This window comes from Sphaerodactylus townsendi, linkage group LG16 (genome assembly GCF_021028975.2).
Source record: "Sphaerodactylus townsendi isolate TG3544 linkage group LG16, MPM_Stown_v2.3, whole genome shotgun sequence".
Taxonomy (NCBI): Eukaryota; Metazoa; Chordata; class Lepidosauria; order Squamata; family Sphaerodactylidae; genus Sphaerodactylus; species Sphaerodactylus townsendi.
Genome location: NC_059440.1, coordinates 13196351 through 13208377, shown reverse-complemented (window position 1 = coordinate 13208377; position 12027 = coordinate 13196351). Strand labels below are relative to the sequence as shown.

The following is a 12027-nucleotide window of genomic DNA, read 5'->3' as shown; positions in this document are numbered from 1 at the left end:
CATCCCGCCCCTCTACACGCCCCCATTAGAATCATAATAAAAGGTGCCAGGAACCAGCACGCGGGAGATTCGCTAGGAACACGGACTTCCGCGCTCCCGCTGCTGGCGATCTCCACCAGATGTTATCTCCGCGTCTCGTCTCGTTCTTGCGCTGACCACGTGGCTCGACTACAGCCATCCTCCAGGTGGGGCCTGTAGATCTCCTGGAATCACAACTGAGCTGCAGACTGCAAAAATCAGTTCCCTTGGAGAAAATGGTTGCTTTGGAGGATGGGATCATATTCAACCTGTGCTGCGTCGCCTGCATTGGCTCCCAGTTGAGTTCTGGATCATCTTCAAGGTATGGGTGCTGACCTTTAAGGCCTTACACGGCCTGGGACCCTCGTACCTTCGGGACCGCATTACCCCATATGTCCATACTAGGCCTCTGCATTCAGCAGAGGCCAATTTGCTGGAGGTCCCTGGCCCCTCAATGATGTGGCTGGCCTCCACTCGGGCCAGGACCTTCATGGCCCTGCCTAGTGGAACACTCTCCCTCCAGCTGTCCGGGCCCTGCGGGATCTTGGCGAGTTCCGCAGGGCCTGTAAGATGGAGCTGTTCCACTGGGCTTTTGGAGTGTCCAGCTGCTAATAAATGCCCCCATTTTACTCTCCTGTGTTTGGGGTCCCTTATCATCTATGGGACCCCCCCCCACTCTTTGGGAGGGTTTTTTAATAAGGGTTTTATTGCAGACGACGTTTTAATATATTGACCCATGTGTTTATTTTAAATGGGTTTTTAATTGTATATGTTATATATTTATGTTGTTCACCACCCAGAGGCCTTCGGGGGTAGGGCGGTATATAAAACTCAATAATAAGTAAGTAAGTAAGTAAGTAAGTAAGTAAGTAAGTAAGTAAGTAAGTAAGTAAGTAAGTAAGTAAATAAATAAATAAATATTATGCCCCACTTGGGTTCCTCTGCTCTCCAAACCTCACATCTCCAACCTCCACCCCCAATATTCTGGAATTTCTCAATCCAGAGCAGGCAACACAACAATAAACTGAGGCTCAATCCAGACAAGACTGAGATGCTGTTGGTAAATGACGAAGTGCCTTGAGGACTGAGGATTCATCTCGCCTGGCAAGGGGACACAATCGTACAGACGGAGAAAGCTTATAAACAGATGGATTCTGCTGGAGGATTCTGGCCTTCAGTTGCAGGTGGCAAACTGAGACAGGGTTTTTCTATAATGGCATTTTGACTTTGGATTGGAATGCTCACTGGGTTTATTTGACATTGACTGTACTGCCCTTTAGGTGCTGGGTCAAAACATTTCTCTTCATCCAGGCCTTTCATTAAGAGTTCCATATTTTTAACTGCTGTTTTTTGTGAACTGCTTCTTGCCTGAGGACCATTTTGTGTGTATTTTTTGTGCTTTGCTATAATATTGATCGTGCTAATTTTTGTTTGTTAGTTTGCTTGAACTGCCTCAAGCAGGTCTCTGATAATGCAACATATACATTTACTAAAGAACATAAGAAAGAGCTTGCTGGATCAGACCAGAGTCCATCTAGTCCAGCACTCTGCTACTCACAGTGGCCCACCAGGTGCCTTTGGGAGCTCCCATGCAGGATGTGAAAGCAAGGGCCTTCTGCTGCTGTTGCTGCTCCTGAGCACCTGGTCTGCTAAGGTATTTGCAATCTAAGATCAAGGAGGATCAAGATTGGTAGCCATGGATTGACTTCTCCTCCATCAATCTGTCCAAGCCCCTTTTAAAGCTATCCAGGTGAGTGGCCATCACCACCTCCTGTGGCAGCATATTCCAAACACCAATCACACATTGCGTGAAAAAATGTTTCCTTTCATTGGTCCTAATTCTCTCTCCCCCCCCCCCCGCCCCCAGCATTTTCAATGTATTTTCAACACTAGAACACCTGGTTCTAGTGTTGTGTGCAAGAGAAATTTTTTTCTCTCTGCCAAAATAGAAGAAACAAACAAATCAACTTACACGTAGTAAAAATGCATGTGTTTTGTGGAATTACATGAAAATAAATACAGGTTCAATGTGCACAAAAGCAAACAGGGGTGGGCAATGTTTTTTTTGGAGGTGGGGGGGTGTCATACAACAAGCATGGGAAACTCAAAATTTTCCTGAAACAGCATTAATTGATTGTGTGGGTTACAGCTCCTGTTCTAGGATATTTGTATTATTCATTTACACCTGTTAGCGAAACAGCTCCACTGCTCATTGAGCCTTTGCGGGAAATAATTAGATCCAAACTGGCACACCGGCATAGCCTGTTTAAAAAGATTCTGCAAGGATTTAGACACTTAAAATGAAATAAAGGTTAAGCAAAATTCAAAGATTATAACAACTTCTCGCGGCCCAGCGTAACAAGCTTCATTGTGCAAATTAGGAAGCATCTATTTGTAATGGCCACAGTGCGGGTAACATGCGCTATAGTTAAGCATTCATGAATTTCTGTATGCTTGACAAAACACAACACGGGCTTCCCTGCGCCTGGGAGTGTGTTGGAGATAATAGCTTTCTATAAGGAGATTTCATCGAGGCTTGGAGATATTTCTCTTTTTAATCCTTTGTGTAAAACATTGACTTTTCTAATCAATTGCAGGGGGGAAAGAAGAATAAATCCATTGGATTTGCTAGATTATGCGTGAAATGCAACAGGGAACACTTAGACTTATCAGTAAATAAGCAAACAGATAAATCAAGCATAAAAGAGAGAGAGAGAGAGAGAGAGAGAGAGAGAGAGAGAGAGAGAGAGAGAGAGAGAAAAGCAGGTTTATGTGATCCTGGCTCCTATCCACATTTTTTATTTAATTTCCAAATGACAAATCAATAGCCAAATGGAATTAAGTGGGTATGTAAGCATGGCCGGGGTGTGCGTGTCTTGCTATCTGCAAGCGAGAGGCCGCATGATAGACGATACGAAACCAGGTACGCTTACTTGGCAGCTACTGTGGCACTGTGATGATTATCAAACTAGGGGGAGGAGTCAGAATTCACACTGTAGGTGAAAGTGTTGGATGACTTTATATTGAAACAGAATATGGCAAATAATGACCCAAATACCAGTGAGTTACTTAATGGAAAGTTCTCCTAGCTAACAGAAGGATAAAACATGGAGAAGAAAATGAACTCGAATCTACACTGTTACATTTCTACGTCTGTCTTAATACATGGCAGAAACAGTGGGCGTTTCCCCACTCACCCTGATCCCTCCTATGCCGCACACTGCTTTCAGCGCGCGGCATCCCAGGCGCACGCCCGGGCGTCCCCACGACCCCGCTTTGCAAGAGCGCCAGGGATGCCGTGCGCTAAAGTGGCACGACAGCGTCAGCGTCGGGGCGGCTGCACTGTCGCCGCCCCTCTTGTGGGGAGTGCCGGGGGACCCCGCGCTACTCTCCTCAAGTAGCGCAGGGCTTAAGGTAAGTGGGGAAAGGTCCTGAGAGAGCTACACAGTGCTAATTGGTCCAGAACAAAGAATCTAAGGCCGATTATGCACGAGGTATCTGCTGCTTGATGGAGGTGAATGTCCATTGTAGCAAGATTTCTTGTATGGAGGTATTTCCTAAAGTCCCGCTGTCTCTTTCCATTTTCTCCACGGCAAGCGAGGCAGTACAGAAGATGGAACTAGTGCAGCATGCTGCAATTCAGCTATTAACTAACACTCTAGGTGATGTGCATATTATGCCAGTACTGAAGGATCTGCACTGACTCCCAGTTTGCTACCAGGCTCAATTTAAGGTGTTGGTTATGACCTATGAAGAAGCCCTAAATGGCCTGGGACCATACTAGTGGGAACGCCTTCTGCCATACAGACTGGTCTGGTGGTGAGGTCTCGGGTTGTTCCCCCTCTGAGGTGAGGGGGGTGAGGGCTGCATTGTAGTAGCCCCCACATTATGGAATGCCTTCCCACTAGAAGTCTGACAGGCACCAACATTATATACTTTTTGGCTCCTGGTTAAGACCATCATCTTCAGCTGGGCATCTGAATGATCGATGCCATCTGCCCCCAGTCCACTGGGCTTTTTTTTTCAGAACTTGTCCACTTGCACCTGGAAGGGTTTGGAAGGTATGGGTGGTTATGCTTTAGGTATGTTTTTAGGTATGTATTTTTGGGGGTATGTTTTTGTTTTAAACATGCTTATATTTTTAGGGAAGATTTAGGGATGTTTTTCGTTTTAGGGTTAGTCCACTTTCCAAAGCAGACATTTTCTCCAGGGGGACTGAAATCAGTTGTAATAGCGGGAGACCTCCAGCCACCACCTGGAGATTGGCACCTCCACCTAGCCCGGGATGCATTCGCGAACAAGACCACATGGTTTTGAAGTCCAAGCTCCAGGAAGAAAGGCAGCAGAGAATGATTCTGCAATTGGAGAGCTGACGGGAGAAGCAGTGTCTATCATCTTTCTTACCGTCTCTGGTTCCCTTTAGCACTTCAAGAATCCCTTTGCTTTATTAGAGTCAGCGCAAGTTATCTGTTAGGCTTGCTAGTGTTCAAAGGAACGGATGGGTGCTTTCTTTCTTTTTCTTTTTTTTATCAAAGCCTATCTCGCACAGCGGCTTCCATGGCAGACCCAGCCGTCCGCATCCATTAATCATTGCTGCCAAACCCCTTGAACGGCATTGTGCTCAGAGTCCATAAAATATAATTAAAAGATGTAAATGCATTATTATTTAATGAGCGCATTGGAATGCCCGGCTTTACATTGGATGTAAAACTAGCGTGTGACGCCTATTGTTACTGATTACCTGCGATGAATAAATCATCCAGAAACTGAACCGGTCCTCTTGCCTGGCATGTAGGAAGCATGGATGAAAGATATTGTCTGAAATGAAATTTCCATGTTTTCATTTTTCCATTGAATGGCAAACGCAAAGGCCCACTCTGCATGGGCCAAAAACACCAGTGCGGGGCTGGTAAAAACACCGGTTGGGGGGAGAACTTTGCACAGCCGCTGCCTCTGAAACGAGGCAGCACGGTGCTTTCTCCCCGCAACCGGTGGGGAAATGGTGTTTCTGTAACTCGGGAAGCACCGTTTTGCACTTGGTATCGAGCGAATGGCATTGGGTCAGAGGTGCCACTTTTAGGCACCTCCGTTTTGTCTGTAAACGTATCTTCCCTCCCCCTGCGGAGCTCTGCAAGGATGAGGGACACGCCTCCTGGCCTCTGACCCCTGAGGCATTGCCATGGCAATGGGGCATGTCCTCTCGTCCTTGCAGAGCTCTGCACAGGAAGGGAAGTTTACAGACAAAATGGAGATGCCTCCATGCAAAGGTGCCTCTGCAGGCCACGGCAGCTCTGGGGCCATCCGCGAGGGAGCGTGCGAACGGTGCCGGGGCTCCACCAGTATTGTTTGTACCAGTGGGACACCGCTTCAAAGGCCCATGTGGAACAGGCCAAAGTCAGACTCTGGCCCTGAAATCCCCCAAAGGAGACTAGAGGATTGGGGAAATTCCTGGCCAGCATCGGCATGCCCTAATGTGGGGCAGTTGGCAGGGTTCATAGCTTCTGGCAGGACCCACCACTGCTGACCCCGTGTGTGTGTTTGTGCCATCAAGTCACAGCTGAATTATGGTGGCCCCGTAGGGTTTTCAAGGCAAGAGACATGCAGAGGCGGTTTGCCATTGCCTGCCTCCAGGAGGGCAGAGAGAGTTCTGAGAGAGCTGTGATTGACCAAGGCTTCATGTGAAGGATGGGGAATCAAACCCAGTTATCCAGGTTAGAGTCTGCCTCTCCGAACCACTGCACTGACCCCTATTCCCACCTATATGCCTTCCCTGCTGCCCATTAGCAAGTAATGCGTGGCTGCATTTCCAATGGCCATAGTGGTGGCTCTCCCTGCTTTGCATAACCTGGTTCTATCAGAAAGGTAATATCACAGCTTGGGATCAGGGGGAGGAAAAGCATGCAGGCAGGTGAGGGTGTACAGGAGTGGGTGGATGAGAAAGGAGGTGCAAGTAGATGGGGATGGGTGGAAAGCACCTCTTGGCTACTCTCTGCCTGCCCCCCCCCCCCCTCACAAAACCCTGTAACTTATCTTAGGAGGGTGTATAACAGTGGTGGCGAACCTTTGGCACTCCAGATGTTATGGACTACAATTCCCACCAGCCCCTGCCAGCATGGTCAATTGGCCATGCTGGCAGGGGCTGATGGGAATTGTAGCCCATAACATCTGGAGTGCCAAAGGTTCACCACCACGGGTGTATAACATTTTGAATTTTGGAGATCTATTGTTAATGTTGTTGGACATACTTATCTATAGCTTTTAAAGCTCCCTGACCTGGACAGTCCATAGGGGTCTGCAACCTGCGGTTCTCCAGATGTTCATGGACTACAATTCCCATCAGCCCCTGCCAGCATGGCCAATTGGCCATGTTGGCAAGGGCTGATGGGATTTGTAGTCCATGAACATTTGGAGAGCCGCAGGTTGCAGACCCTATACTAACCAGATTTTATCAGGTCTTGGAAGCTAAGCAGGTTCTCTTCTGGTTCAAACACAATCATTCAAACACAGCCGTGGCGTAGGAGGTTAAGAGCTCGTGTATCTAATCTGGAGGAACCGGGTTTGATTCCCAGCTCTGCCACCTGAGCTGTGGAGGCTTATCTGGGGAATTCAGATTAGCCTGTACACTCCCACACACACCAGCTGGATGACCTTGGGCGACTCACAGCTCTTCTGAGCTCTCTCATCCCCACCTACCTCACAGGGTGTTTGTTGTGTGTGTGTGTGGGGGGGAAGGGCAAGGAGATTGTAAGCCCCTTTGAGTCTCCTGCAGGAGAGAAAGGGGGGATATAAATCAAAACTCTTCTTCTTTTAGGAAGCAAGCAAGCAAGCAAGCAAGCAAGCAAGCAAGCAAGCAAGCAAGCAAGCAAGCAAGCAAGCAAGCAAGCAAGGATATTCTTTAGTTATATGTTTTGATTGACTTGGAAGAGATCATAGGCAGCAACTGTGATTGACAAACAGATGTCTAAGGGGCAAATCCATCTAAATAAATCTCCTCCCACAGGTATCTGAAATATAAAGGCAGGCAGATTCCCCTAAGGAAGATTTGTCAATAGCAATTCATCTGTATGTTTTTCTAATTTGAAACTTGACTGACATTCCTAGTAATAGACGATATTTGGCAGGGCAGGGGGTGGGGGAAGAAAACTGGTTTTAAATGCTCTGGACTCAGCCAGGTGACTTAACACGTTTGAAAGAATGCCCTTTGAGATCTGTGGCTTAATGGCAGAGCCCACGCTTTGCGCACAGAGCACACCTGTGCCATCTTAGCTTCAAGGATCTCAGGAGGCAGATGGCGGGAAACTCCTATTGTGCCTGAGAAGCTACGCAGGTTTCCCCAGTCAAAGAAGTAAACAGTGCTGAGAGAAATGGGCCAGTGGCCACACTAAGGACTTAAAGAAGAGAGAAACGAAAATTGGTACTAGGCACAAGATATGCTGTCCCAGGACAAAAGAAATGTGGAAAAGTTCTAGTGCTGCCAATTGCCAGATGGGGGCTGCAGATGTCCTAATATTACCACAGCTCTCCAGAAGACAGACATCTGTTCTCCCAGAGAAAATGGCTACTTGGGAGGCAGATTTCATGGCATTGTATTCTTCTCTCTTTTCCCAAACACTGCCCTCCCCACACTCCAACCACCCAATCTCCAGGGATTTGCCAACCCAGAATTGGCAGCCCTGAAATTAGTCCTGTCGAAATTCCATTTCTGAGTATTTTGTCCTGCTCTAAATGCCCTGGAAGTAAGTAACAAAGGGTGTGTATGCCCACAAGGAAAATGCTCAGGTATGCTGGGGTGGTGGAAGAGACATTGGGACTCAGCTGACTTATGGCAACCCCATAGGGTGTGCAAGGCATAGGAACCCAGGACTTCCTTGGTGGTCTCCTATCCAAGTATTAGCCTGGACTGCCAAGCTAACCAAGGCCATGCAAGACAGGGCACAGGTATATTACAGCAAAGTTTGGAAGAAGAAGGGTTTGGATTTATATCCCACCTGTCTCTCCTATAAGGAGATTCAAGGTGGCTTACAAGCTCCTTTCCCTTCCTTTCCCCACAACAGACACCTTGTGAGGTAGGTGGGGCTGAGAGAGTTCCGAAGAACTGCGACTAGCCCAGGGGTCTGCAACCTGCGGCTCTCCAGATGTTTGTGGACTACAATTCCCATCAGCCCCTGCCAGCAAGACCAATTGGCCAAGCCAGCAGGGGCTGATGGGAATTGTAGTCCATGAACATCTGGAGAGCCGCAGGTTGCAGACCCATGGACTAGCCCAAGGTCACTCAGCAGGAATGTAGGAGTGTGGAAACACATCTGGTTCACCAGATAAGCCTCTGCCACTCAGGTGGAGGAGTGGGGAATCAAACCCGGTTCTCCAGCTTAAAATCTACCTGCTCTTAACCACTACACCACGCTGGCTCTCAGATCATAATTACAGACCCATTGCTTGCTTCCAATGATTCCTTTAAAAAATCTCTGGTAACTCTCAGCACGTGTTTTTTTTTGTACGTTCAGCCTCTGAAACTCTGATTTATTATCGCTTGAAGCTGAAACGCTGCAGCAAAATTTGCAAATGTGCATGGAAATGACATGCAGGTTCTGAAAGCCTGCTGCATGTCAGTTCCAGGTGAGGTTTTGTTCTCGGTGACCATTAAGCCCTTCGGCCTTATTTGTATTGAGCCGCTGTTGGAATTTGTCAGACAACTGACTGACTCAAAACAGATCCTGACCAAATGTGTGAGCAAACTGAACGGATGTGAAGACTGTGTTTACAGGCATCTCAGCATGATGCCTTCCGGACCTCTAATGCATAAGAGGAAAGGATATTCTACATGAGAACCTTAGTGCCCTTTTTGTGTCCCAGTTCTTTGCTGTTGGAGGAGCCGCGTGGCGTAGTGGTTAAGTGCTTGCACTGCCACTCACACAGTCAGGAGTTCGAGCCCCCTGTGGGCCAAATATCCTGGCAGCTGGCTCATGATAAACTCAGCCATCCATCCATTTCTTGGTCCGTAAATGAGTACCTCATAGCTAGGGGGTAAAGAATAGCCGGGGAAAGCAATGGCAAACTACCCCACAAAAAGGCTTGCCTATAAAATCACTGCTTGCAGTCGAACACGACTGAAGGGGAAACAACTGAAGGGGAAACATTACTTTTTTTCTTAGCTGTTGAAAGACACCAAGCCCACATTTAAAATAAAGGTGTTCATTCTTCTTCCTTCGAACCTTCCAGGTCAGTTAACTAATTGCCACAAATGAGACAGCAGAGGGAGCCCAAGAGCATACCAGGATGCCTTGAATCTACACACTTTTCTCTCTGGCTCGGCTAGCTCCAAACCAGGTGGGTTCCTTTTGCCCACTCTCGAAAAAGTGGTGCCTGACATTAAGGTGGAGCCAGATGCTCTGCGGGTTTTGCTTCTCAGGTTAAAAGTTACGATTTCAGGATTGGGGAGGCGGGAGACTAGAGATGCTCACCTCCCCGTAGGACCCGGAAGTCCTCTGGAATGACAGCTCAACTCCAGACTCAATAGATCAGCTCCCCTGGAGAAAATGGCTGTTCTGGAGGGTGGACTTTATGGTGTTGAACAGAGGCGTAGCACCAAGGGAGAAGAGGGGTGTGTGATTCACTGGGCGCACGCCCCACAGAGGCATGGCAGGGGCAGGGTGGGGGTGGGACGAGGCATGGTGGGGCATTCCAGGGCAGAAGGGGCTTAAAGGGGCCCAGGGCGCATGCACCGAGCACACTTCCCCCTCACTTTGTCCCTGGTATTGAAACTTTATGCCTGCTAGATCTTTTAATAAGTGTCAAGGGTTGTTTTTGTATTGGAGAACTGTTTGTTTTTATGGTGTTTTTATTGTTTTGTTGAACTAATTGTAAATGTCAACATCATCCCTGCTCATGAGGTGAGCACTTAGTTTCCATGAAGTAGTTCTGGAGTAGATTCTCATATCTGTCTCCGATAAATCAACATTCCCATTTCTGCTTTTAAGTCTGGTTACAATTGTCATGCTCAAGTTTTAACTCCTTCCCCCCAAAAAGAAGGTTGTGAGCAAATGGTTTTTAGAGAACATAACTGGATCAGACCAATTATAAATCAAATCACATTTCTGACAAGAGTCACATCCACAGAATCACACCATGTGTGTATATGTGTGAGCCAGCATGATGGAGATGCTAGCTCAGGACTGGTGTAGTGGTTAAGAGCAGGTGCACTCTAATCTAGAGAACTGGGTTTGATTCTCCACTCTGCCACTTGATCTATGGAGACTTCTCTGGTGAACCAGATTAGCTTGTGCACTCCAACACATGTCAGCTGGCTGACCTTGGGCTAGTCACAGTTCTTCAGAGCTCTATCAGTCCAACTCAACTCACAGGGAGTTTGTTGTGGGTGGGGGAAGGGAAAGGAGATTGTAAGCCACCTTGAGTCTCCTTACAGGAGAGAAAATAAATCCAAACTCTTCCTCCTCCTTCTAACCTATGACAGTCTACTAGAGTTTTCAAGGCAAGCATCACTGCAGTTTGCCCTTGCCTGCCTCTGAGTGGGCTGAGAGAATTCTGCAAGAATGATGACTGGCCCAAAGTCACCCACCAGAATTCATGCGGAGGAGTTAGAGAATCGAACCTGGTTCTCCCGATTAGAGCCCACTGCTTTTATCCCCTACACCACGCTGGCTCTCCCAAATCAGATCACACAAGGACAAATTCAACAGCCTGAACAGCCCCTACGACTCCACCATAGCTTGGATGCTAAACAGGGTTGGTCATGATTAGTGCTTGATGGGAGACCCCCAAGGAAAACTAGAGTTGCTGCGCAGAGGAAGACAACAGCAAACCACCTCTGCTTATCTCTTGCTTTGAAAATTCTATAGAGTCGCCATAACTTGGTGGTGCCTTCCTGGCACCGACTTATTACAGCACAAAGGAGGATTCAAACCAGCTTAAACATGTGTTGTGTGTTTTTCCATTTTCTCTTTGAAACGCTATGCACTCTGCTCCCATGTGTTGTTCTTTTTTTTTCATCTCCTTCCCTAGAAACTGTTCTTTTTACCAAAAATGGCCCCCAAAGCGGTGTCACACGGAGTTAAGCTTCCGCTTTCAAAGCTGTTTTAATTAGTAACTTGCAACAAATGAACTCGGCAAACTCACAGCCCTTAGAGATGCCTGTTCCCTTTGCTGCTTCGCCTTCTCTTTTGTGGGCCTCATGCACATCTTCCTTTGATAGGAATGCTGCCTGCCTCCGAGTCATAACAGAACCATAATGATGGGGGCAGGGATGCCCCTCCTCCACATTACTGTATTTTTACCTCCTCCTTGATGACTAGTTGGTTCAAGCCATCCTCAGGCATTAGCGGATATTCTTTACTCTCTTTCCCACTCTAATATTTTGATCCCACGTTGGACTCGCTTGCGTATATTAATCTGTACCACTCAACCGAGTGCAGCTAGGATTTAGGAAGCTGTGTCGACGTTCCCTATGGGGCTTTCCTTCCTCCGGCAAAGATTTGTGTCTCCAGCGCCAACCACAAAAAAACGCTTTCACCTGCCGTAAAAGAAGCGGCAGTGGAGGGCAAGCCAAGGACAGGTTCCCCCAGCAACTTTTGACACTCTCTGGTCTGCATTGCTGAACTACTCTGAGAGCTGAAGAAGTGTGAAAAAAGGCAGGTATGGTATACCTCCGGAGTGAAGCCAGGTGAATCCATCCGCCCTGATGGTCCTTGTTTACTGACAAAATCCTAGATTCTGGTTGTTGTCCCTGATAAATGTGTTCCTGATTCTGCCTTTTGAGATGGTCTTGTTAAAAATGGTTAGTCTGAGATGCTAGAGCGGACACATTTAGGATTTAACCTCTTCCTCAGAACTCAATCCAAGAGGTGGATGCTTCATTTCTAGAGCCCTTAATTGGCTCTCCTTGATATGGATGGCCCAGGCTAGCCCAATCTCATCTATCTACCATGCATTTGTCCGATCCACTGTGAAGACTTCTATTTTATGCCTGTTTCTAGCTTGGAACTCAAGGCAAAG

General features: G+C 47.5%; 1 pseudogene; it reads left to right on the top strand.

Moving 5' to 3' along the window:
• The first annotated feature begins 3782 nt into the window (after positions 1–3782).
• The window catches only part of LOC125445516, an 82414-nt pseudogene continuing 74169 nt past the window's right edge, over positions 3783–12027 (top strand).